The sequence below is a fragment of the Danio rerio genome, chromosome 4 (genome assembly GCF_052040795.2).
Source record: "Danio rerio strain M-AB ecotype USA chromosome 4, GRCz13ab, whole genome shotgun sequence".
Lineage (NCBI taxonomy): Eukaryota > Metazoa > Chordata > Actinopteri > Cypriniformes > Danionidae > Danio > Danio rerio.
The window spans coordinates 71,888,547-71,915,699 of NC_141024.2; the positions used below are offsets into that span (position 1 = coordinate 71,888,547).

Here is a 27,153-nt window from a genome sequence, read left to right on the forward strand (position 1 = left end):
ACACTCTGACAGCAATGAATATTAATGAAGTTGCACAATAGAGCGCGCTGATTGGTTTGAACCAAGCCTTACTCATGCATTAATGCAACACACTGTAAGACGTAATAAGACACACTCTGGCACAGACGTCCAGTCTGCACGCTGGAATACACGCTATTATGTCATGGCCGTGACGCAGCTTCAAAATTCGTTTCAAACAGGAAGTACGAATTTGCTTGAAATAACGCAAAAACAACCAATTTACACTTTTTAGTGAAATATAGGTGTCTTAATAGTGTCTTTAGCAGTGTGGGACACATATACGACTGTCAACAGCTCAAAAAATGTGTTTTGGTGTTTTGTGACCCTTTAATGGGCACTTTAGACTGTAGGTTTTAAGGCATTTGTGATCAAGGCATTGTCAACAGCAACTCGGAGAAGCATGTGAACAAAACAATGGACGGGGGCTTTAATGCAAGTGCACTGAAAGGGGATCAAAAGAACTGTCTTGGAATGCCCTGTAGTGGAATGTCCTGGGATGCCGTTGATTTTTAAGGTAATGGGGTTTGCAGTACTTTTCGTGAAATCCTTGCACACTGTTAATTCATGATATTTGACAGATCCACTCCGAACGTAAAGCGACTACGTGACAGGAATGGGAGCATCTTACCATCATTGCTTCAGACTCAGGAAATGTTCTTTGAACTTAACACCACTAGGCCTCCAGAGGAGCTGTAGCCTCTTTTGCCCCCAGGAAGCATGAACCACACGGAAGGGGATAATAAATGCAACCCAGTCATCTAAGCGCTCCCGTGTGCCAAATGGTACCACCCTGCCCTGTGTGAGGCTCGAACTCACGACCTTCAGATTATGAGACTGGAGGCCTACTGCGCCAACAAGGCAGACTGCTAGAACTGTGCAAACTGTGAAACACCAGCTTCCATATCACTCTGCTGCGGTGTGGCTCCTAGGAGATAGCTTGGACCAGGTAAACATGTCAGGATGGACGAGAGGTCTAAATCGCTGCGGTCAAGTTGCAGCCTCCTCTGGAGGTGTGGGTTCGATTACCATTTCTGACAAACGTGATCTTTGGCTATAAGTTCAGGATTAAGTCTTTAACTCTCTGGCACCATGTCTGAGTGAGACAATAACACTGACAAAGCAGCGCATCAATCTCTTTGCGCCAAAGTTCATGCAGCGAAGCAGTGTGCCTGGCAGCCTTAATGGGCACTTTAGACTGTAAGTTTAAAGGCGTTTGTGATCAAGACATTGTCAACAGCAACTCGGAGAAGCATGTGAACAAAACAATGGACGAGGGCTGAAATCCAAGTGCACCGAAAGGGGATCCAAAGAACTGTCTTGGAATGCCCTGTAGTGGAATGTCCTGGGATGCCGTAGATTTTTAAGGTAATGGGATTTGCAGGACTTTTCGTGAAATCCTCGCACACTGTTAATTCATGACATTTGATAGATCCACTCCGAACGTCAAGCGACAACGTGACAGGAATGGAAGCATCTTACCTTCATTGCCTCAGACTCAGGAAATGTTCTTTGAACTTCACGCCACCAGGCCTCCAGAGGAGCTGTAGCCTCTTTTGCCCCCAGGAAGCATGAACCACACGGAAGGGGATAAAAAATGCTGACCAGTCATCTAAGCGCTCCCGTGTGCCGAAAGGTACCACCCTAACCCATGTGAGGCTCAAACTCACAACCTTCAGATTATGAGACTGACGCGCTGCCTACAGAGCCAACGAGGCAGACTGCTGAAACTGTGCAATCTGTGAAACACCAGCTTCCATATCACGGTGCTGCGGTGTGGCTCCTAGGAGACAGTTTGGGCCAGGTAAACATGTTAGCCTGGCCGAGCGGTCTAAGTCGCTGTGGTCAGGTCGCAGCTTGTTCTGGAGGTGTGGGTTCGATTCCCATTTGTGACAAACGTCATATTTGGCTATGAGTTCAGTATTACGTCTTTAACTCTCTGGCACCATGTCTGAGTGAGACAATAACAATGACAAAGCAGCGCATCAATTTCTTTGCGCCAAAGTTCATGCAGCGTAGCAGTGTCCCTGGCAGCCTTAATGGGCACTTTAGACTGTAAGTTTCAAGGTGTTTGTGATCAACGCATGTCAACAGTAACTCGGAGAAGCATGTGAACAAAACAATGGACGGGGGCTTTAATGCAAGTGCACCGAAAGGGGATCAAAAGAACTGTCTTGGAATGCCCTGTTGTGGAATGTCCTGCGATGCCGTTGATTTTTAAGGTAATGGTATTTGCAGGACTTTTCATGAATTCCTCACACACTCTTAATTCATGACATTTGTTAGGTAGCATCTTCCCATCATTGCTTCAGACTTTGGAAATGTTCTTTGAACTTCACGCCACCATGCCTCCAGAGGAGCTGTAGCCTCTTTTGCCCCCAGGAAGCATGAACCACACGCAAGGGGATAAAAAATGGCGCCGAGTCATCTGAGCGCTCCCGTGTGCCAAAAGGTACCATCCTGCACCATGTGAGGTTGGAACTCACGACCTTCAGATTATGAGACTGACGCGCTGCCTACTGCGCCACCGAGACTGGCTGCTGAAACTGCTGAAACTGTGAAACGCCAGCTTCCATATCACGTTGCTGCGGTGTGGCTCCTAGGAGACAGCTTGGACCAGGTAAACATATCCGGATGGCTGAGCGGTCTGAATTGCTGTGGTCTGGTCGCAGCCTGCTCTGGTTGTGTGGGTTTGATTCCTGTTTTTGACAAACGTGATCTTTGGCTATGAGTTCAGGATTAAGTCTTTTACTCTCTGGCACCATGTCAGAGTGAGACAATAACACTGACAAAGCAGCGCATCAATCTCTTTGCGCCAAAGTTCATGCAGCGTAGCAGTGTCCCTGGCAGTCTTAATAGGCATTTTAGACTGTACGTTTAAAGGCATTTGTGATGAAGGCATTGTCAACAGCAACTCGGAGAAGCATGTGAACAAAACAATGGACGAGGGCTTTAATGCAAGTGCACCGAAAGGGGATCAAAAGAACTGTCTTGGAATGCCCTGTAGTGGAATGTCCTGGGATGCCTTTGATTTTTAAGGTAATGGGGTTTGCAGGACTTTTCGTGAAATCCTCGCACACTCTTAATTCATGACATTTGTTAGGTACACTCCGAACGTCAAGCGACAACGTGACAGGAATGGGAGCATCTTACCATCATTGCTTCAGACTCAGGAAATGTACTTTGAACTTCACGCCACCAGGCCTCCAGAGGAGCTGTAGCCTCTTTTGCCCCCAGGAAGCATAAACTACACGGAAGGGGGTAAAAAATGCCACCCAGTCATCTAAGCGCTCCCGTGTGCTAAAATGAACCACCCTGCCCCGTGTGAGGCTTGAACTCACGACCTTCAGATTATGAGACTGACGCGCTGCCTACTCTGCCAATGTGGCAGACTGCTGAAACTGTGCAAACTGTGAAACACTAGCTTCCATGTCACGGTGCTGTGGTGGGGCTCCTAGGAGACAACTTGGACCAGATAAATATGTCCGGATGGTTCAGCGGTCTGAATCGCTGTGGTCAGGTCGTAGCCTGCTCTGGAGGTTTGGGTTGGATTCCTGTTTTTGACAAACGTGATCTTTGGCTATGAGTTCAGGATTAAGTCTTTTACTCTCTGGCACCATGTCAGAGTGAGACAATAACACTGACAAAGCAGCGCATCAATCTCTTTGCGCCAAAGTTCATGCAGCGTAGCAGTGTCCCTGGCAGCCTTTATGGGCACTTAAGACTGTAAGTTTAAAGGCATTTGTGATCAAGGCATTGTCAACAGCAACTCGGAGAAGCATGTGAACAAAACAATGGACGAGGGCTTTAATGCAAGTGCACCGAAAGGGAATTTAAAGAACTGTCTTGGAATGCCCTGTAGTGGAATGTCCTGGGATGCCGTTGATTTTTAAGGTTATGGGATTTGCAGAACTTTTTGTGAATTCCTCACACACTGTTAATTCATGACATTTGATAGATCCACTCCGAATGTCAAGCGACAACGTGACAGGAATGGGAGCATCTTACCATCATTGCTTCAGACTCAGGAAATGTTCTTTGAACTTCACGCCACCAGGCCTCCAGAGGAGCTGTTGCCTCTTTTGCCCCCAGGAAGCATGAACCACACGGAAGGGGATAAAAATGCCGCCCAGTCCTCTAAGCGCTCCCGTGTGCTAAAAGATACCACCCTGCCCCATGTGAGGCTCAAACTCACGACCTTCAGATTATGAGACTAACGCGCTGCCTACTGCGCCAACGAGGCAAACTGCTAGAACTGTTCAAACTGTGAAACACCAGCTTTTATATCACGGTGCTGCAGTGTGTCTCCTAGGAGACAGCTTGGACCAGGTAAACAAGTCTGGATGGCTGAGCAGTCTAAATCGCTGTGGTCAGGTCACAGCCTCCTCTGGAGGTGTGGGTTCAATTCCCATTTGTGACAAACGTGATCTTTGGCTATGAGTTCAGGATTAAGTCTTTAACTCTCTGGCACCATGTCTGAGTGAGACAATAACACTGACAAAGCAGCGCATCAATCTCTTTGCGCCAAAGTTCATGCAGCGTAGCAGTGTCCCTGGCAGCCTTTATGGGCACTTAAGACTGTAAGTTTAAAGGCATTTGTGATCAAGGCATTGTCAACAGCAACTCGGAGAAGCATGTGAACAAAACAATGGACGAGGGCTTTAATGCAAGTGCACCGAAAGGGGATCCAAAGAACTGTCTTGGAATGCCCTGTAGTGGAATGTCCTGGGATGCCGTTGATTTTTAAGGTAATGGGATTTGCAGAACTTTTCGTGAATTCCTCACACACTGTTAATTCATGACATTTGATAGATCCACTCCGAACGCCAAGCGACAACGTGACAGGTATGGGAGCATCTTACCATCATTGCTTCAGACTCAGGTAATGTTCTTTGAACTTCACGCCACCATGCCTCCAGAGGAGCTGTAGCCTCTTTTGCCCCCAGGAAACATGAACCACACGGAAGGGGATAAAAAATGCCGTTCAGTCATCTAAGCGCTCCCATGTGCCAAAAGGTACCACCCTGCCCCGTGTGAGGCTCGAACTCACGACCTTCAGATTATGAGACTGACGCGCTGCCTACTGCGCCAACAAGGCAGACTGCTAGAATTGTGCAAACTGTAAATCACCAGCTTTCATATCACGGTGCTGTAGTGTGTCTCCTAGGAGACAGCTTGGACCAAGTAAACATGTCTGCATGGCTGAGCAGTCTAAATTGCTGTGGTCAGGTCACAGCCTCCTCTGGAGGTGTGGGTTCGATTCCCATTTGTGACATACGTGATCTTTGGCTATGAGTTCAGGATTAAGTCTTTAACTCTCTGGCACCATGTCTGAGTGAGACAATAACACTGACAAAGCAGCGCATCAATCTCTTTGCGCCAAAGTTCATGCAGCGTAGCAGTGTCCCTGGCAGCCTTTATGGGCACTTAAGACTGTAAGTTTAAAGGCATTTGTGATCAAGGCATTGTCAACAGCAACTCGGAGAAGCATGTGAACAAAACAATTGACGAGGGCTTTAATGCAAGTGCACCGAAAGGGGATCCAAAGAACTGTCTTGGAATGCCCTGTAGTGGAATGTCCTGGGATGCCGTTGATTTTTAAGGTAATGGGATTTGCAAAACTTTTCGTGAATTCCTCACACACTGTTAATTCATGACATTTGATAGATCCATTCCGAACGTCAAGCGACAACGTGACAGGAATGGGAGCATCTTACCATCATTGCTTCAGACTCAGGTAATGTTCTTTGAACTTCACGCCCCCATGCCTCCAGAGGAGCTGTAGCCTCTATTGCCCCCAGGATACATGAACCACACGGAAGGGGATAAAAAATGCTGCCCAGTCATCTGAGCGCTTCCGTGTGCCAAAAGGTACCACCCTGCCCCGTGTGAGGCTCGAACTCACGATATTCAGATGATGAGACTGACACGCTGCCTACTGCGCCAACGAGGCAGACTGCTAGAACTGTGCAAACTGTAATTCACCAGCTTTCATATCATGGTGCTGTAGTGTGTCTCCTAGGAGACAGCTTGGACTAGGTAAACATGTCTGGATGGCTGAGCAGTCTAAATTGCTGTGGTCAGGTCACAGCCTCCTCTCTAGGTGTGGGTTCGATTCCCATTTGTGACAAACGTGATCTTTGGCTATGAGTTCAGGATTAAGTCTTTAACTCTCTGGCACCATGTCTGAGTGAGACAATAACACTGACAAAGCAGCGCATCAGTCTCTTTGCGCCAAAGTTCATGCAGCGTAGCAGTGTCCCTGGCAGCCTTTATGGGCACTTAAGACTGTAAGTTTAAAGGCATTTGTGATCAAGGCATTGTCAACAGCAACTCGGAGAAGCATGTGAACAAAACAATGGACGAGGGCTTTAATGCAAGTGCACCGAAAGGGGATTTAAAGAATTGTCTTGGAATGCCCTGTAGTGGAATGTCCTGGGATGCCGTTGATTTTTAAGGTAATGGGACTTGCAGAACTTTTCGTGAATTCCTCACACACTGTAAATTCATGACATTTGATAGATCCATTCCGAACGTCAAGCGACAACATGACAGGAATGGGATCATCTTACCATCATTGCTTCAGACTCAGGTAATGTTCTTTGAACTTCACGCCACCATGCCTCCAGAGGAGCTGTAGCCTCTTTTGCCCCCAGGAAACATGAACCACACGGAAGGGGATAAAAAATGCCGATCAGTCATCTAAGCGCTCCCATGTGCCAAAAGTTACCTTCCTGCCCCTTGTGAGGCTCGAACTCACGACCTTCAGATTATGAGACTGACGCGCTGCCTACTGCGCCAACGAGGCAGACTGCTAGAATTGTGCAAACTGTAAATCACCAGCTTTCATATTACGGTGCTGTAGTGTGTCTCCTAGGACAATGGTTCTCAAAGTGGGGGTCGGGACCCCCCGAGGGGTCGCGGGACAATGAAGGGGGGTCGCCTGGTGATTTCCAAAAATCTAATTATTTTTATTAAACCATAAGAATTACCATATTTTATCCATTACCTACTGAAGAGAAAAAATATTCGTATATACCATATATAGTTACTATAGTAGCTTATAGTTACTACTTTTATTGGATTGCAACCCCTGGGGTAATTACATTGTATTAAAGACACAGTAATAGTGTCAGATGCAGCAGATTTCATAGCACCTGGTTAAACTTTGTGGCCCATTTACAGCTCTCATACATTAAAAAAATTAACAGAAGAATAGACTTGGGTCCATTGGTGTGTGTGCGCCATTGCATGCAAGGTTTCTGTATTTATAACCACCTCAGAGGATATTGGGGGTCAGGAGTCACTGGCATTGTCATTTTGGGGGTCGCGGCCTGAAAAGTTTGGGAACCCCTGTCCTAGGAGACAGCTTGGACCAGGTAAACATGTCTGCATGGCTGAGCAGTCTAAATTGCTGTGGTCAGGTCACAGCCTCCTCTGGAGGTGTGGGTTCGATTCCCATTTGTGACAAACGTGATCTTTGGGTATGAGTTCAGGATTAAGTCTTTAACTCTCTGGCACCATGTCTGAGTGAGACAATAACACTGACAAAGCAGCGCATCAATCTCTTTGCGCCAAAGTTCATGCAGCGTAGCAGTGTCCCTGGCAGCCTTTATGGGCACTTAAGACTGTAAGTTTAAAGGCATTTGTGATCAAGGCATTGTCAACAGCAACTCGGAGAAGCATGTGAACAAAACAATGGACGAGGGCTTTAATGCAAGTGCACCGAAAGGGGATCCAAAGAACTGTCTTGGAATGCCCTGTAGTGGAATGTCCTGGGATGCCGTTGATTTTTAAGGTAATGGGATTTGCAAAACTTTTCGTGAATTCCTCACACACTGTTAATTCATGACATTTGATAGATCCATTCCGAACGTCAAGCGACAACATGACAGGAATGGGAGCATCTTACCATCATTGCTTCAGACTCAGGTAATGTTCTTTGAACTTCACGCCACCATGCCTCCAGAGGAGCTGTAGCCTCTTTTGCCCCCAGGAAGCATGAACTACGCGGAAGGGGATAAAAAATGGCGCCCAGTCATCTAAGCGCTCCCGTGTGCTAAAAGGAACCACCCTGCCCCATGTGAGGCTCGAACTCACGACCTTCAGATTATGAGACTGACGCGCTGCCTACTGCGCCAACGAGGCAGACTGCTGGAACTGTTCAAACTGTGAAACACCAGCTTCCATATAACGGTGCTGCAGTGGGGCTCCTAGGAGACAACTTGGACCAGGTAAACATGTCCGCGTGGTTGAGCGGTCTGAATCGATGTGGTCAGATCGTACCCTGCTCTGGAGGTGTGGGCTGGATTCCTGTTTTTGACAAACGTGATCTTTGGCTATGAGTTCAGGATTAAGTCTTTAACTCTCTGGCACCATGTCAGATTGAGACAATAACACTGACAAAGCAGCGCATCAATCTCTTTGCGCCAAAGTTCATGCAGCGTAGCAGTGTCCCTGGCAGCCTTTATGGGCACTTAAGACTGTAAGTTTAAAGGCATTTGTGATCAAGGCATTGTCAACAGCAACTCGGAGAAGCATGTGAACAAAACAATGGACGAGGGCTTTAATGCAAGTGCACCGAAAGGGAATTTAAAGAACTGTCTTGGAATGCCCTGTAGTGGAATGTCCTGGGATGCCGTTGATTTTTAAGGTAATGGGATTTGCAAAACTTTTCGTGAATTCCTCACACACTGTTAATTCATGACATTTGATAGATCCATTCCGAACGTCAAGCGACAACATGACAGGAATGGGAGCATCTTACCATCATTGCTTCAGACTCAGGTAATGTTCTTTGAACTTCACGCCACCATGCCTCCAGAGGAGCTGTAGCCTCTTTTGCCCCCAGGAAGCATGAACTACACGGAAGGGGATAAAAAATGGCGCCCAGTCATCTAAGCGCTCCCGTGTGCTAAAAGGAACCACCCTGCCCCATGTGAGGCTCGAACTCACGACCTTCAGATTATGAGACTGACGCGCTGCCTACTGCGCCAACGAGGCAGACTGCTGGAACTGTTCAAACTGTGAAACACCAGCTTCCATATCACGGTGCTGCAGTGGGGCTCCTAGGAGACAACTTGGACCAGGTAAACATGTCTGCGTGGTTGAGCGGTCTGAATCGATGTGGTCAGATCGTACCCTGCTCTGGAGGTGTGGGCTGGATTCCTGTTTTTGACAAACGTGATCTTTGGCTATGAGTTCAGGATTAAGTCTTTAACTCTCTGGCACCATGTCAGATTGAGACAATAACACTGACAAAGCAGCGCATCAATCTCTTTGCGCCAAAGTTCATGCAGCGTAGCAGTGTCCCTGGCAGCCTTTATGGGCACTTAAGACTGTAAGTTTAAAGGCATTTGTGATCAAGGCATTGTCAACAGCAACTCGGAGAAGCATGTGAACAAAACAATGGACGAGGGCTTTAATGCAAGTGCACCGAAAGGGGATTTAAAGAACTGTCTTGGAATGCCCTGGGATGCCGTTGATTTTTAAGGTAATGGGATTTGCAGAACTTTTCGTGAATTCCTCACACACTGTTAATTCATGACATTTGATAGATCCATTCCGAACGTCAAGCGACAACGTGACAGGAATGGGAGCATCTTACCATCATTGCTTCAGACTCAGGTAATGTTCTTTGAACTTCACGCCCCCATGCCTCCAGAGGAGCTGTAGCCTCTATTGCCCCCAGGAAGCATGAACCACACGGAAGCGGATAAAAAATGCTGCCCAGTCATCTGAGCGCTTCCGTGTGCCAAAAGGTACCACCCTGCCCCGTGTGAGGCTCGAACTCACGACCTTCAGATTATGAGACTGACGCGCTGCCTACTGCGCCAACAAGGCAGACTGCTAGAACCGTGCAAACTGTAATTCACCAGCTTTCATATCACGGTGCTGTAGTGTGTCTCCTAGGAGACAGCTTGGACTAGGTAAACATGTCTGGATGGCTGAGCAGTCTAAATTGCTGTGGTCAGGTCACAGCCTCCTCTGGAGGTGTGGGTTCGATTCCCATTTGTGACAAACGTGATCTTTGGCTATGAGTTCAGGATTAAGTCTTTAACTCTCTGGCACCATGTCTGAGTGAGACAATAACACTGACAAAGCAGCGCATCAATCTCTTTGCGCCAAAGTTCATGCAGCGTAGCAGTGTCCCTGGCAGCCTTTATGGGCACTTAAGACTGTAAGTTTAAAGGCATTTGTGATCAAGGCATTGTCAACAGCAACTTGGAGAAGCATGTGAACAAAACAATGGACGAGGGCTTTAATGCAAGTGCACCGAAAGGGGATCCAAAGAACTGTCTTGGAATGCCCTGTAGTGGAACGTCCTGGGATGCCGTTGATTTTTAAGGTAATGGGATTTGCAGAACTTTTCGTGAATTCCTCACACACTGTTAATTCATGACATTTGATAGATCCATTCCGAACGTCAAGCGACAACGTGACAGGAATGGGAGCATCTTACCATCATTGCTTCAGACTCAGGTAATGTTCTTTGAACTTCACGCCCCCATGCCTCCAGAGGAGCTGTTGCCTTTTTTGCCCCCAGGAAGCATGAACCATACAAAAGGGGATAGGGCGCCCAGTCATCTAAGCACTCCCGTGTGCCAAACGGTACCACCCTGCCTCATGTGAGGCTCGAACTCACGACCTTCAGATTATGAGACTGACGCGCTGCCTACTGCGCCAACGAGGCAGACTGCTAGAACTGTTCAAACTGTGAAACACCAGCTTTCATATCATGGTGCTGTAGTGTGTCTGCTAGGAGACAGCTTGGACCAGGTAAACATGTCTGGATGGCTGAGCAGTCTAAATCGCTGTGGTCAGGTCACAGCCTCCTCTGGAGGTGTGGGTTCGATTCCCATTTGTGACAAACGTGATCTTTGGCTATGAGTTCAGGATTAAGTCTTTAACTCTCTGGCACCATGTCTGAGTGAGACAATAACACTGACAAAGCAGCGCATCAATCTCTTTGCGCCAAAGTTCATGCAGCGTATCAGTGTCCCTGGCAGCCTTTATGGGCACTTAAGACTGTAAGTTTAAAGGCATTTGTGATCAAGGCATTGTCAACAGCAACTCGGAGAAGCATGTGAACAAAACAATGGACGAGGGCTTTAATGCAAGTGCACCGAAAGGGGATTTAAAGAACTGTCTTGGAATGCCCTGTAGTGGAATGTCCTGGGATGCCGTTGATTTTTAAGGTAATGGGACTTGCAGAACTTTTCGTGAATTCCTCACACACTGTTAATTCCTCACACACTGTTAATTCATGACATTTGATAGATCCATTCCGAACGTCAAGCGACAACATGACAGGAATGGGAGCATCTTACCATCATTGCTTCAGACTCAGGTAATGTTCTTTGAACTTCACGCCACCATGCCTCCAGAGGAGCTGTAGCCTCCTTTGCCCCCAGGAAACATGAACCACACGGAAGGGGATAAAAAATGCCGATCAGTCATCTAAGCGCTCCCATGTGCCAAAAGGTACCACCCTGCCCCGTGTGAGGCTCGAACTCACGACCTTCAGATTATGACACTGACGCGCTGCCTACTGTGCCAACGAGGCAGACTGCTAGAATTGTGCAAACTGTAAATCACCAGCTTTCATATCACGGTGCTGTAGTGTGTCTCCTAGGACAATGGTTCTCAAAGTGGGGGTCGGGACCCCCCGAGGGGTCGCGGGACAATGAAGGGGGGTCGCCTGGTGATTTCCAAAAATCTAATTATTTTTATTAAACCATAAGAATTACCATATTTTATCCATTACCTACTGAAGAGAAAAAATATTCGTATATACCATATATAGTTACTATAGTAGCTTATAGTTACTACTTTTATTGGATTGCAACCCCTGGGGTAATTACATTGTATTAAAGACACAGTATTAGTGTCAGATGCAGCAGATTTCATAGCACCTGGTTAAACTTTGTGGCCCATTTACAGCTCTCATACATTAAAAAAATTAAAAGAAGAATAGACTTGGGTCCATTGGTGTGTGTGCGCCATTGCATGCAAGGTTTCTGTATTTATAACCACCTCAGAGGATATTGGGGGTCAGGAGTCACTGGCATTGTCATTTTGGGGGTCGCGGCCTGAAAAGTTTGGGAACCCCTGTCCTAGGAGACAGCTTGGACCAGGTAAACATGTCTGCATGGCTGAGCAGTCTAAATTGCTGTGGTCAGGTCACAGCCTCCTCTGGAGGTGTGGGTTCGATTCCCATTTGTGACAAACGTGATCTTTGGGTATGAGTTCAGGATTAAGTCTTTAACTCTCTGGCACCATGTCTGAGTGAGACAATAACACTGACAAAGCAGCGCATTAATCTCTTTGCGCCAAAGTTCATGCAGCGTAGCAGTGTCCCTGGCAGCCTTTATGGGCACTTAAGACTGTAAGTTTAAAGGCATTTGTGATCAAGGCATTGTCAACAGCAACTCGGAGAAGCATGTGAACAAAACAATGGACGAGGGCTTTAATGCAAGTGCACCGAAAGAGGATCCAAAGAACTGTCTTGGAATGCCCTGTAGTGGAATGTCCTGGGATGCCGTTGATTTTTAAGGTAATGGGATTTGCAAAACTTTTCGTGAATTCCTCACACACTGTTAATTCATGACATTTGATAGATCCATTCCGAACGTCAAGCGACAACATGACAGGAATGGGAGCATCTTACCATCATTGCTTCAGACTCAGGTAATGTTCTTTGAACTTCACGCCACCATGCCTCCAGAGGAGCTGTAGCCTCTTTTGCCCCCAGGAAGCATGAACTACACGGAAGGGGATAAAAAATGGCGCCCAGTCATCTAAGCGCTCCCGTGTGCTAAAAGGAACCACCCTGCCCCATGTGAGGCTCGAACTGACGACCTTCAGATTATGAGACTGACACGCTGCCTACTGCGCCAACGAGGCAGACTGCTGGAACTGTTCAAACTGTGAAACACCAGCTTCCATATCACGGTGCTGCAGTGGGGCTCCTAGGAGACAACTTGGACCAGGTAAACATGTCCGCGTGGTTGAGCGGTCTGAATCGATGTGGTCAGATCGTACCCTGCTCTGGAGGTTTGGGCTGGATTCCTGTTTTTGACAAACGTGATCTTTGGCTATGAGTTCAGGATTAAGTCTTTAACTCTCTGGCACCATGTCAGATTGAGACAATAACACTGACAAAGCAGCGCATTAATCTCTTTGCGCCAAAGTTCATGCAGCGTAGCAGTGTCCCTGGCAGCCTTTATGGGCACTTAAGACTGTAAGTTTAAAGGCATTTGTGATCAAGGCATTGTCAACAGCAACTCGGAGAAGCATGTGAACAAAACAATGGACGAGGGCTTTAATGCAAGTGCACCGAAAGAGGATCCAAAGAACTGTCTTGGAATGCCCTGTAGTGGAATGTCCTGGGATGCCGTTGATTTTTAAGGTAATGGGATTTGCAAAACTTTTCGTGAATTCCTCACACACTGTTAATTCATGACATTTGATAGATCCATTCCGAACGTCAAGCGACAACATGACAGGAATGGGAGCATCTTACCATCATTGCTTCAGACTCAGGTAATGTTCTTTGAACTTCACGCCACCATGCCTCCAGAGGAGCTGTAGCCTCTTTTGCCCCCAGGAAGCATGAACTACACGGAAGGGGATAAAAAATGGCGCCCAGTCATCTAAGCGCTCCCGTGTGCTAAAAGGAACCACCCTGCCCCATGTGAGGCTCGAACTGACGACCTTCAGATTATGAGACTGACACGCTGCCTACTGCGCCAACGAGGCAGACTGCTGGAACTGTTCAAACTGTGAAACACCAGCTTCCATATCACGGTGCTGCAGTGGGGCTCCTAGGAGACAACTTGGACCAGGTAAACATGTCCGCGTGGTTGAGCGGTCTGAATCGATGTGGTCAGATCGTACCCTGCTCTGGAGGTTTGGGCTGGATTCCTGTTTTTGACAAACGTGATCTTTGGCTATGAGTTCAGGATTAAGTCTTTAACTCTCTGGCACCATGTCAGATTGAGACAATAACACTGACAAAGCAGCGCATCAATCTCTTTGCGCCAAAGTTCATGCAGCGTAGCAGTGTCCCTGGCAGCCTTTATGGGCACTTAAGACTGTAAGTTTAAAGGCATTTGTGATCAAGGCATTGTCAACAGCAACTCGGAGAAGCATGTGAACAAAACAATGGACGAGGGCTTTAATGCAAGTGCACCGAAAGGGGATTTAAAGAACTGTCTTGGAATGCCCTGTAGTGGAATGTCCTGGGATGCCGTTGATTTTTAAGGTAATGGGATTTGCAGAACTTTTCGTGAATTCCTCACACACTGTTAATTCATGACATTTGATAGATCCATTCCGAACGTCAAGCGACAACGTGACAGGAATGGGAGCATCTTACCATCATTGCTTCAGACTCAGGTAATGTTCTTTGAACTTCACGCCCCCATGCCTCCAGAGGAGCTGTTGCCTTTTTTGCCCCCAGGAAGCATGAACCACACGGAAGGGGATAAAAAATGCTGCCCAGTCATCTGAGCGCTTCCGTGTGCCAAAAGGTACCACCCTGCCCCGTGTGAGGCTCGAACTCACGACCTTGAGATTATGAGACTGACGCGCTGCCTACTGCGCCAACGAGGCAGACTGCTAGAACAGTGCAAACTGTAAATCACCAGCTTTCATATCACGGTGCTGTAGTGTGTCTCCTAGGAGACAGCTTGGACCAGGTAAACATGTCTGGATGGCTGAGCAGTCTAAATTGCTGTGGTCAGGTCACAGCCTCCTCTGGAGGTGTGGGTTTGATTCCCATTTGTGACAAACGTGATCTTTGGGTATGAGTTCAGGATTAAGTCTTTAACTCTCTGGCACCATGTCTGAGTGAGACAATAACACTGACAAAGCAGCGCATTAATCTCTTTGCGCCAAAGTTCATGCAGCGTAGCAGTGTCCCTGGCAGCCTTTATGGGCACTTAAGACTGTAAGTTTAAAGGCATTTGTGATCAAGGCATTGTCAACAGCAACTCGGAGAAGCATGTGAACAAAACAATGGACGAGGGCTTTAATGCAAGTGCACCGAAAGGGGATCCAAAGAACTGTCTTGGAATGCCCTGTAGTGGAATGTCCTGGGATGCCGTTGATTTTTAAGGTAATGGGATTTGCAGAACTTTTCGTGAATTCCTCACACACTGTTTATTCATGACATTTGATAGATCCACTCCGAACGCCAAGCGACAACGTGCCAGGAATGGGAGCATCTTACCATCATTGCTTCAGACTCAGGTAATGTTCTTTGAACTTTACGCCACCATGCCTCCAGAGGAGCTGTAGCCTCTTTTGCCCCCAGGAAACATGAACTACATGGAAGGAGATAAAAAATGCCGATCAGTCATCTAAGCGCTCCCGTGTGCTAAAAGGAACCACCCTGCCCCATGTGAGGCTCGAACTCACAACCTTCAGATTATGAGACTGACGCGCTGCCTACTGCACCAAGGAGGCAGACTGCTGGGACTGTTCAAACTGTGAAACACCAGCTTCCATATCACGGTGCTGCAGTGTGGCTCCTAGGAGTCAGCTTGCACCAGGTAAACATGTCTGGATGGCTGAGTGGTCTGAATCGCTGTGGTCAGGTCACAGCCTCCTCTGGAGGTGTGGGTTTGATTCCTATTTGTGACAAACGTGACCTTTGGCTATGAGTTCAGGATAAAGTCTTTTACTCTCTGGCACCATGTCAGAGTGAGACAATAACACTGACAAAGCAGCGCATCAATCTCTTTGCGCCAAAGTTCATGCAGCGTAGCAGTGTCCCTGGCAGCCTTTATGGGCACTTAAGACTGTAAGTTTAAAGGCATTTGTGATCAAGGCATTGTCAACAGCAACTCGGAGAAGCATGTGAACAAAACAATGGACGAGGGCTTTAATACAAGTGCACCGAAAGGGGATTTAAAGAACTGTCTTGGAATGCCCTGTAGTGGAATGTTCTGGGATGCCGTTGATTTTTAAGGTAATGGGATTTGCAGAACTTTTCGTGAATTCCTCACACACTGTTAATTCATGACATTTGATAGATCCACTCCGAACGTCAAGCGACAATGTGACAGGAATGGGAGCATTTTACCATCATTGTTTCAGACTCAGGTAATGTTACTTGAACTTCACGCCACCAGGCCTCCAGAGGAGCTGTAGCCTCTTTTGCCCCCAGGAAGCATGAACCACACGGAAGGGGATAAAAAATGCCACCCAGTCATCTGAGCGCTCCCGTGTGCCAAAAGGTACCACCCTGCCCCGTGTGAGGGTCGAACTCACGACCTTCAGACTATGAGACTGACGCGCTGCCTACTGGGCCAACGAGGCAGAATGTTGAAACTGTGCATACTGCGAAACACCAGCTTCCATATCACGGTGCTGCAGTGTGGCTCCTAGGAGACAGCTTGGGCCAGGTAAATATGTCAGGATGGCCGAGCGGTCTAAGTCACTGTGGTCATGTTGCAGCTTCTTCTGGAGGAGTGGGTTCGATTCCCACTTCTCACATATGTGATCTTTGGCTTTGATGGCAGGCTTCAGTCTTTAACTCTCTGGCACCAATAACACTGACAAAGCAGCGCATCAATCTCAGTGCAAGCTAGGGCTTTTATTGGGCCGGGCCAATAGCTCGGGAGGTTGAGTAATGAGGCCAAAATCATGTCGTGTTTCCACTGTCGGGCTAGTACAGGGATGGACAAACTTGATCCTCGAGGGCTGGTGTCCCTGCAGAGTTTTGTTCCAACACTAGTCAAACACACCTGAACAAACTAATCAGTGTCTTCAAGATCACTTGAACTCTATAGGGAGGTCTGTTTGAATAGGGTTGGAGCTAAACTATGCAGGACACTGGCCCTCCAGGATCAAGTTTGCCCACACCTGGGCTAGTAGCTCGCAGCGCGTCACGTAAACACTGCCCCCAGAAGGTTCCCCGAATCAAACGTCACACAACCCGCCCACTTCAGCAGGAATCAGGCAGATAAAGCACACCATGGAATCATCAAGAAACGAAACCATTAAAATGAAGATAACCAAAACAAACAAATGACACGTTACTGTACAGCAGTACATTATTTGTCTATAAGCACAGACCTGCGTATTACCATTCATTACATTTGTTTAGTCACCGACCGACTGTTGGCATTGTGCATCGAGTGCTCTCGCCACTGACGAGTGACCCAGCACAGTCAGCGCACATATAAATAATACAAAACCACATGAAATTCTGCGTTATAACTAGGTATAAAATGTATTTTATAACATCCTTGTTTTGATAGACGTTGTGTTAATTGTTTCAGCACATAAGAGCGAGCAGCCTAAAAAATATAGACATAGTATTTGTTGCGCTCAGCTGCTATTCACTAACAGTGTTGGGAGTAATTTGTTACAAAAGTAATGTATTACAGTAATGTATTACATTTTCCTGTAACGCAGTAGTGTAAGGCATTACTAATACATTTTCAGTAATATTTTACTCGGTACATGTTTAGTAACGCGTGCGTTACAACACACTTTTCGCCCGCAAGACATTAACAAATAAAAAATCCTGCAGTTCTATTTCTTGTTCGTGGCTAGAGAATATATGCGCGTGCAGTCATTAATCTCCCTCTGGCTATGGGACCTTTGACTTACTTTACTTTGAACGCAGAATGATTTCAGCTTCTGAGCTCAAGGTCCGGGGCTATTGGCTCAGCCCGGTTTGCAGTACGCGCAGCAGAAAATAGATGAAAATGGCATAAGACAGTGCATTCGCGAGACGGACGTAAGTGCATATGGCGTTATTTCACTGACAAATGTCGTAAGCTCATTCATGTAATACGAGCGAGTGAACGTGCCGGTTTCCTCTGTGGACAAAACTCCTCGCGTTAACTCAACACTAGCTGGGCTGCTCACATGCTAACGACCTTCTCTCGCTCCGTCAGATGATGCAGACTCACAATCTGTGCCTTGTGTTTCCTCTTCCTTTCGTTCTGTTGCTCTCTAGAGATCCTCCTATTTGATTGTTAACCCAAGAATTTTGATATGGTTTATATAGTGCTACACTATTTACTTACAGGTTAAGATAAATTCTATAATAAATACTAGTGTTTTTGAGTGTAAGGTATACTGCCTATGTTTTAGGCTAGCATTTACAATGAATGCTTAAGCATACTGTCGTATTAAGAATAGTGAACTCATAAAATTAAATATAAAGTGTAGTTTTACTACAGTAAAGTGTGGTGAATTGTAGTACAATCTACACCATATTGTAAAAAAATTACAGCACTGGATCAATTGTTTATATTACACTTGTTGTGTTACCATAGCAACTATAGTAGGAGGAGAAGCACTTTACCATCGAGACCAGCAGCCTGTAAGTACATTTAAGACTTGTTTCAGTTGTTGTGTATGGTTTGAGGACTTGTTTTCAGCTGTTTGTGTAAAGTTGTAGGACATTTAAACTTGCTTTCAGCTGTGTATAGTACAAGAAGTGTTTAGCCACTGTTTCCTTGGTTACTATAAGAGCTTGTGTAGCGAACGCAGACGGTTTCGCGTCGTCCGCCTCAGTTTCGGCCCTTGTTTTGACTCTGGAGGTGTGTCCAAACACCAGGTAACCACTATATAGTGAGCACGCTAGCATTAGTCGGCAGGAGAAGCACTTAACCATCGAGACCAGCAGCCTGTAAGTACATTTAAGACTTGTTTCAGTTGTTGTGTATGGTTTGAGGACTTGTTTTCAGCTGTTTGTGTAAAGTTGTAGGACATTTAAACTTGCTTTCAGTTGTGTATAATACTAGAAGTGTTTTGCCACTGTTTCCTTGGTTACTATAAGAGCTTGTGTAGCGAACGCAGACAGTTTTCGCGTCGTCCGCCTCAGTTTTGGCCCTTGTTTTGACTCGGGAGGCGTGTCCAGCTGAATTCAATCAGCTAGTGCTTTGGGGTTATATAAAGAACTTTTTCACCGCGGCAGCGGTTGCGGTAGCCTCGTGTGAACACCGCCTCGTGTGAAGACCGCCTCGTGTAAAGACCGACGAGTGTAAAGACCATCGACTCTACCTGCGCGACTAAGACCAACGAGTGTAAAGACCATCGACTCTACCTGCGCGACTAAGACCGACGAGTGTAAAGACAATCGAATCTACCTTCGCCATGGACTCTACCTGCGCGACTCCACCGAGCAAAGACACCGACAAAGCACTTGAGTACTTTACTTTCTTGTTTTACTTTATCTTTACACTTATTTTTGTTGTCAGTGCATGTTTATTATGTGTTTTCTAATTCCTGTTGTTACTAACATTCACAAAACACGGGAGGTACGCTACAGGCGTAATCCTCACAACCTTCGTTCAATACATGTATCTGCTATTCCACAACTCTCTCTCTCCGTGGGCCTCTGGAATTATCAATCAGCTGTTAACAAGGCAGATTTTATTACCTCCATAGCTACATATTCTGACTATAATCTTATGGCTCTAACTGAGACCTGGTTGAGGCCGGAGGACACTGCTACACATGCTACTCTTTCTGCTAATTTCTCTTTTTCCCACACTCCACGTCAGACAGGGAGAGGGGGTGGGACTGGACTACTAATTTCCAAAGAATGGAAATTCTCTCAGAGACTGTCACTGCCAACAATCAGCTCCTTTGAATTCCATGCAGTCACCATTATCCACCCCTTCTACATAAATGTGGTTGTCATTTACCGCCCACCAGGTAAATTAGGTCACTTCTTAGATGAACTGGATGTTCTTCTCTCATCTTTTTCTAATATTGACACTCCCTTGTTGGTGCTAGGTAACTTCAACATTTACGTTGACAAACCGCAAGCTGCAGACTTTCAGACTCTGCTTGCTTCTTTTGACCTAAAAAGAGCACCTACTTCTGCTACCCACAAATCAGGTAATCAGCTAGACCTTATTTACACACGACACTGCTTCACTGATCAAACAATAGTAACTCCACTACAAATATCGGATCATTTCCTTCTGTCTCTCAACATCCACATTACTCCTGAGCCGCCACACACTCCAACACTGGTTACCTTTTGCAGAAACCTACGATCTCTTTCACCCAATAGACAATCCACCCTTGTTTCAGACTCTCTTCCTCCATCTTGCAAACTCTCTGCACTTGATTCGAACAGTGCCACTAATACACTCTGCTCCACACTAGCATCATGTCTAGACCGATTATGTCCTCTTGCATCCAGGCCAGCCCGTGCCAGTCCTCCTGCACCCTGGCTCTCGGATGCTCTCCGTGAGCATCGCTCAAAACTTCGGGCTGCAGAGAGAATTTGGCGGAAAACTAAAAATCCTGCACAGCTCTTAACATACCAAACTCTTCTGTCCTCTTTCTCAGCTGAGGATACTTCTGCAAAGCAGACATATTACCATCTGAAAATCAACAATGCCACTAATCCTCGCCTACTTTTTAAAACATTTTCCTCCCTCCTCTATCCTCCTCCTCCACCCGCATCCTCCACACTTACTACTGATGACTTTGCTACATTCTTTTGCACCAAAACTGCAAAAATCAGTGCTAAATTTGCTGCACCTACAACAAACACGCAAGATACACCACCAACACCACACACACTCACCTCTTTTTCTCAGCTCTCTGAGTCTGAGGTGTCCAAACTTGTGCTATCTAGCCATGCAACCACCTGTCCACTCGATCCCATTCCCTCTCATCTCTTGCAAGCCATCTCTCCTGCAGTCATACCAACACTGACTCAAATAATCAACACATCTCTTGACTCTGGTTTATTCCCCACTTCATTTAAGCAGGCTAGGGTAACCCCACTGCTAAAGAAACCCAACCTGGACCATACGCTACTTGAAAACTACCGACCAGTATCCCTGCTTCCATTCATGGCCAAGATTCTGGAGAAAGTTGTGTTCAATCAAGTCCTGGATTTTCTTACTCAAAACAATCTCATGGACAACAAGCAATCCGGCTTTAAGAAAGGCCACTCAACTGAGACTGCCCTGCTCTCGGTCGTGGAGGATCTCAGACTGGCTAAAGAAGACTCTAAATCATCAGTCCTCATTTTGCTGGACTTGTCAGCTGCTTTTGACACTGTCAACCACCAGATCCTGCTATCTACGCTCGAGTCACTGGGCGTTGAGGGCACTGTTATACAATGGTTCAGATCTTACCTCTCTGACAGGTCATTTAGGGTGTCTTGGAGGGGAGAGGTGTCCAACCTACAGCATCTAAACACTGGGGTACCTCAAGGCTCTGTTCTTGGGCCACTTCTCTTCTCCATCTACACATCATCTCTAGGACCAGTCATCCAGAGACATGGATTCTCCTACCACTGCTATGCTGATGATACTCAGCTATACCTCTCTTTTCATCCTGATGATCCCTCGGTTCCAGCTCGCATCTCAGCCTGCCTGTTGGATATTTCACACTGGATGAAAGATCATCATCTTCAGCTGAACCTCGTGAAAACGGAAATGCTTGTAGTTTCTGCCAACCCGACTCTACACCATAACTTTTCAATCCAGATGGATGGGGCAACCATTACTGCATCCAAAATGGTGAAAAGCCTTGGAGTAACGATTGATGACCAACTAAACTTCTCTGACCACATTTCTAGAACTGCTCGATTGTGCAGATTCGCACTCTATAACATCAGAAAGATCCGACCCCTCTTATCTGAACATGCAGCTCAACTCCTTGTTCAAGCTCTTGTTCTCTCCAAACTGGAATACTGCAACTCTCTACTAGCTGGGCTTCCAGCTAACTCTGTCAAGCCTCTTCAACTGCTCCAGAATGCAGCAGCACGAGTGGTCTTCAATGAACCTAAACAAGCACATGTCACTCCGCTGCTAGTCCGTTTGCACTGGCTGCCAGTTGCTGCTCACATCAAATTCAAAGCCCTGATGTTTGCCTACAAAGTGACTTCTGGCCTTGCTCCTTCTTATCTGCTTTCACTTCTGCAGATCTATGTGCCCTCCAGAAACTTGCGTTCTGTGAATGAACGTCGCCTCGTGGTTCCATCCCAAAGAGGGAAGAAATCACTTTCGCGAACGCTCACGCTCAATCTGCCCAGTTGGTGGAATGAACTCCCTAACTGCATCAGAACAGCAGAGTCACTCGCTATTTTCAAGAAACGACTAAAAACTCAACTATTTAGTCTCCACTTCACTTCCTAAATCTGCAATTGCCTCTCTGAATATCACACTAACTGTACCCCAAAAAACAAAACAAAAAAAAAACTAATACTTCCCTTCTTAGACTTTACAGACCTGAAACTTGCCTATAGCACTTATTCATTGTTGCTCTTAGTTGTGTAAATTGCTTTCTTGTCCTCATTTGTAAGTCGCTTTGGATAAAAGCGTCTGCTAAATGACTAAATGTAAATGTAGTATTACCACAACAGAGTAATTAAAGTACTTAATGACAATATGTGTGTTCAGGGGCCGTGTGGAACAGCTTCTTCTCAAAATGAAGATGATGGCAGTGAAAATGTCCTCCACAATCTCATCAACAATGTGGAAGACAAGAGACACTAGTTCACTTTATTTTAGTTGCCATAAAAAAAATGTGATTGATAATGAGATTTATTTGAAGAGTGAATAGTACAGTAGGCTATAATACCTTATCAAGTGTTTCTATTAGTCACATTTCTGCTTGCTTTAGTTTATATTTTTGTCTAAATGCTTTTTATTTGAAATATCTCATCATATAACATACAGCCAACAATGTTATGGTTTATTAGATTAAAAATTATAAGTCTATTTTAGTATTTTGGTTATTGTTTATAAATAGTGTACTAATGTAATTCATATCAAAAAGCTTGAAAGCAAGAGGGAACACAAGACACAAATTGTGAGTTTGCATATAATCTCACTGAGAGAGCAGTGTACTGAGGGCATGCAAGAAAATTTGTGCGTGAGCGGTGCATATTTGTGAGATTGTGAGAATTTGTGTGTAAGCAGCGTATGTGAGAGCTCGCAAGCAGTTTTGTCCACAAACAGGAAATCGATGCACAAACATTATACTGAGAAAGCTGTTCATCATGCTCACTTTGTGCAGGACGGTTTTGTGTTGTAAACCACTTGAATGTAAAGTAAATACAATAATGGCAACAATAAGAAAAGAAACAAAATCTGCATTTTGTCATGGTATTGGAGTTTACATATCGGCCTGTTGTGTCTAATATGAATATTGCCAAGCCATTCACAGATATTGCCAGATAATCACTTTACCTCTACCATACTTTTAACAGATCATTTGTAATTCTCGCTGTCATCCTTTCTTGCATTGTCTTGAGCCATCACATTGCCAAATATATACTATATTGTTAGTAGCCTGGAGAGGTCAGAGTCATTCTGCTACATCAAATCACTTTCTACTGGATGTAAAATGCTCATTATAGAACATTATAGAATTTTACAATGTTAAGTTCTAATTCTGTAGTTATTTTGATGAAAGTAACTAAAAAGTAATAAAAGAGTAATGTAACATATTACAATTCTGAGACAGTAATATTGTAAGGTAAGGGATTACATTTAAATAACAGAAATAAGTAATCTGTAATGTATTACAGTTTCGAAGTAACTTGCACAACACTGTTCACTAAAGCTCTACATTTAAAGTTTCATTTATAAATTAGACCACACCATATAAAAACATAAACACTTGTTTGAGGATATGAAACACATTTTGTGTTTGGACTTTCCCCGATGCGTTTAAAGCGGCGTTGCGGAAGACTGGGTCGCTCTGGGCTTTTTGCCTTGCTGTCAGTCAGTGCACTGCGGTCGCCGTTTGCCCCTGCCGGAGTTGTTCGGTTCTACTCTGGAGTGAATCGAGTTTCTGGGGCCGCCAGCACAGAGCCCGTGGGGTGCTCCCCTGGCTTCAAAGGCTGCCCCAACTGCTCTCATGTCTTGGTCCTGTACATCCCTCGGGACTTCCAGAATAAAGCAGTACAGCCAGTCTCCTTTGAAGACGCCAGTGACAGCTTGTAGACCAAAATGTTTGCTGTGAGGCTAAGGCGTTCTACTGCAGCACAGATACACGTACGTAAAAGCAGACAAGATTCAAAAACAAAGTGCCAACCCCAAACAAGGTTCCAGTCAAAATGACCATCTCAGACAAGTGTGAGCAATGCTTCAGTCTCTGTTATATGTCTGCAAATATGCCACACAGTGCAGATGCTCATACTACTGAAAAGGAAGTTACCTGACTGAGAAAGGTATAAATAGAAATCGGAGCCTGCTCCAAATGGCCTGGTCAGCTCCAAGTGTGTGAAACTTCAGCGCCAAGTGGGCTGTACAAACCTCCTGGAGTTTCATTCATTTAACGTCTCCTACAAGACACTGCGTCCAGCCTATTATGTTTGAATGTCAAACCTACCCCAATCCTAAACCCAAGCTCAAAGTTTCCTGCTGCGTTTTATGGACCTCCAAACTTACCCCCAACTCTAAACCCAACCTCACAGTAACAAACCTCCATGTGGTTTTCATTTATTCAATGTCCTGTACATGGCACAGAATACAACCTATTGCATTTTACTAATATCACACCTACCCCAGCCCCAGGGCCAACCTCACAGTAATCTGCTGTTTTGTATTCAATTTTACACCTAGCCCAACCCTAAACACAACCTCAGAGTAACCAGTTTCTATTTTCTTTATTTTTATGACTGTCTACTACAGCTACATCAATCGCAAACCCAGCCTACTTGTGGCATAAGTGCTTACCACTTAGAGGTCAGCCAGCCAACTTGCAGTGTAATCTCCTCCACTTGTAGATCTCTGAGCTGCAGCAACACCTAAGTGCTCTGACACAAAGACATAAAAGAAACCATTGCTTTTAACCTCCTCTTGGAGAGGAGAGAGTCTCCGACCCTGGATCTCAGGTCTTCTGTGGAGGGACTGTCAGGAATCCTGTGAGAGCATCCCATCCACACAACCTCTCGCCATAAAAACAAAGCAGAACGTGTGGTGAAGGAACTCCGGGTTGACAAAGCCTTGTCCTTGCTTCAAGCAGTTTGCTAACAAGGTGCTGAACAGAGCGCCGGTGGCACAAAGGATAACGCTTGTGACGATGGATCAGAAGATTGTAGGTTACGGAAACTAAGAAACTGTGCATGAGAACGTGCGTGAGTGTATGAGTGGCACTTGAGCAAGCGGAGCAGGGAAGTGCGGGCGGTCAGAAAGAACTGGAGTTTGTGCCAAGACTGGGTCTCAAAAGTGGCAGTTCCCATATGGTCTAGCGGTCAGGATTCCTGGTTTTCACCCAAGCGGCCCGGGTTCGACTCCCGGTATGGGAAGGCTTGAGTGCTTTTGCTTCTGTCCTTTTCGGCCAGCAGTCGGACTGCAGCGACCTTGTAGGGTGTTGTTGCGTAAGTGCCTCGTAAGCCTTCGATAGCTCAGTTGGTAGAGCGGAGGACTGTAGGTGGGATGTTGGCAATCCATAGGTCGCTGGTTCGACTCCGGCTCGAAGGAGGCCTTTTGCGCTCAGCCCTGCTTTCTTGCCTTTGCCAAGTCATGCTAGGCGCTACAGCTCGAGGTTTACCATGGAGGTGAAAAGAAAGTTCCCTGACCGGGAATCGAACCCGGGCCGCGGCGGTGAGAGCGCCGAATCCTAACCACTAGACCACCAGGGAAGGGCTGGCAGGAGCTTGCCCTCAAGCCTGGCTGTGGGCCTCCAGCCAGGTGTGCTGCAGCTGCCTGCTCTGACAAAAATAGCTCTAACGCTTGTAACCTCCTCCTGGAGAGGAGAAAGTCTCAGAGCCTGGATCACAGTTCTTCTAGGGAGGGACTGTCACATGCTCTGTGTAAGAGCATCCTATCGGCACCACAACTTGTCATGATAACAAAGCACAGCATGCGTCGAAGGAACTCCATCTTGACCGAACCGTGTCCTCCTATCGGAGCAGGGTGCTCTTGAGCAGTGCAGAGAGAGACTGGGCCAGTGGCGCAATGGATAACGCGTCTGACTACGGATCAGAAGATTCTAGGTTCGACTCCTGGCTGGCTCGCTCTGGACTTTTTGCCTTGCTGTCAGTCAGTGCACTGCGGTCGCCGTTTGCCCCTGCCGGAGTTGTTCGGTTCTACTCTGGAGTGAATCGAGTTTCTGGGGCCGCCAGCACAGAGCCCGTGGGGTGCTCCCCTGGTTTCAAAGGCTGCCCCAACTGCTCTCATGTCTTGGTCCTGTACATCCCTCGGGACTTCCAGAATAAAGCAGTACAGCCAGTCTCTTTTGAAGACGCCAGTGACAGCTTGTAGACCAAAATGTTTGCTGTGAGGCTAAGGCGTTCTACTGCAGCACAGATACACGTACGTAAAAGCAGACAAGATTCAAAAACAAAGTGCCAACCCCAAATAAGGTTCCAGTCAAAATGACCATCTCAGACAAGTGTGAGCAATGCTTCAGTCTCTGTTATATGTCTGCAAATATGCCACACAGTGCAGATGCTCATACTACTGAAAAGGAAGTTACCTGACTGAGAAAGGTATAAATAGAAATCGGAGCCTGCTCCAAATGGCCTGGTCAGCTCCAAGTGTGTGAAACTTCAGCGCCAAGTGGGCTGTACAAACCTCCTGGAGTTTCATTCATTTAACGTCTCCTACAAGACACTGCGTCCAGCCTATTATGTTTGAATGTCAAACCTACCCCAATCCTAAACCCAAGCTCAAAGTTTCCTGCTGCGTTTTATGGACCTCCAAACTTACCCCCAACTCTAAACCCAACCTCACAGTAACAAACCTCCATGTGGTTTTCATTTATTCAATGTCCTGTACATGGCACAGAATACAACCTATTGCATTTTACTAATATCACACCTACCCCAGCCCCAGGGCCAACCTCACAGTAATCTGCTGTTTTGTATTCAATTTTACACCTAGCCCAACCCTAAACACAACCTCAGAGTAACCAGTTTCTATTTTCTTTATTTTTATGACTGTCTACTACAGCTACATCAATCGCAAACCCAGCCTACTTGTGGCATAAGTGCTTACCACTTAGAGGTCAGCCAGCCAACTTGCAGTGTAATCTCCTCCACTTGTAGATCTCTGAGCTGCAGCAACACCTAAGTGCTCTGACACAAAGACATAAAAGAAACCATTGCTTTTAACCTCCTCTTGGAGAGGAGAGAGTCTCCGACCCTGGATCTCAGGTCTTCTGTGGAGGGACTGTCAGGAA

At 46.2% G+C, this 27,153-nt stretch overlaps 9 non-coding genes across 9 annotated transcripts; 3 read left to right on the top strand and 6 right to left on the bottom strand.

The window, feature by feature from the left end:
- Positions 1 to 5,043: 5,043 nt before the first annotated feature.
- trnam-cau (transfer RNA methionine (anticodon CAU)) lies at positions 5,044 to 5,116 on the bottom strand. The gene has a single exon. It is a non-coding gene; the product is annotated as a tRNA-Met (tRNA).
- Positions 5,117 to 8,093: 2,977 nt separating this feature from the next.
- On the bottom strand, positions 8,094 to 8,166 carry trnam-cau (transfer RNA methionine (anticodon CAU)). The gene has a single exon. It is a non-coding gene; the product is annotated as a tRNA-Met (tRNA).
- A 782-nt stretch (positions 8,167 to 8,948) lies between these two features.
- Positions 8,949 to 9,021, bottom strand: trnam-cau (transfer RNA methionine (anticodon CAU)). Its single transcript has one exon. It is a non-coding gene; the product is annotated as a tRNA-Met (tRNA).
- A 767-nt stretch (positions 9,022 to 9,788) lies between these two features.
- trnam-cau (transfer RNA methionine (anticodon CAU)) lies at positions 9,789 to 9,861 on the bottom strand. The gene has a single exon. It is a non-coding gene; the product is annotated as a tRNA-Met (tRNA).
- A 777-nt stretch (positions 9,862 to 10,638) lies between these two features.
- Positions 10,639 to 10,711, bottom strand: trnam-cau (transfer RNA methionine (anticodon CAU)). Its single transcript has one exon. It is a non-coding gene; the product is annotated as a tRNA-Met (tRNA).
- Positions 10,712 to 25,204: 14,493 nt separating this feature from the next.
- Positions 25,205 to 25,276, top strand: trnae-uuc (transfer RNA glutamic acid (anticodon UUC)). The gene has a single exon. It is a non-coding gene; the product is annotated as a tRNA-Glu (tRNA).
- An 88-nt stretch (positions 25,277 to 25,364) lies between these two features.
- On the top strand, positions 25,365 to 25,451 carry trnay-gua (transfer RNA tyrosine (anticodon GUA)). The gene is given in 2 exon segments: positions 25,365 to 25,401; positions 25,416 to 25,451. It is a non-coding gene; the product is annotated as a tRNA-Tyr (tRNA).
- An 89-nt stretch (positions 25,452 to 25,540) lies between these two features.
- On the bottom strand, positions 25,541 to 25,612 carry trnae-cuc (transfer RNA glutamic acid (anticodon CUC)). Its single transcript has one exon. It is a non-coding gene; the product is annotated as a tRNA-Glu (tRNA).
- A 302-nt stretch (positions 25,613 to 25,914) lies between these two features.
- Positions 25,915 to 25,987, top strand: trnar-acg (transfer RNA arginine (anticodon ACG)). Its single transcript has one exon. It is a non-coding gene; the product is annotated as a tRNA-Arg (tRNA).
- The last annotated feature ends 1,166 nt before the right edge of the window (positions 25,988 to 27,153 follow it).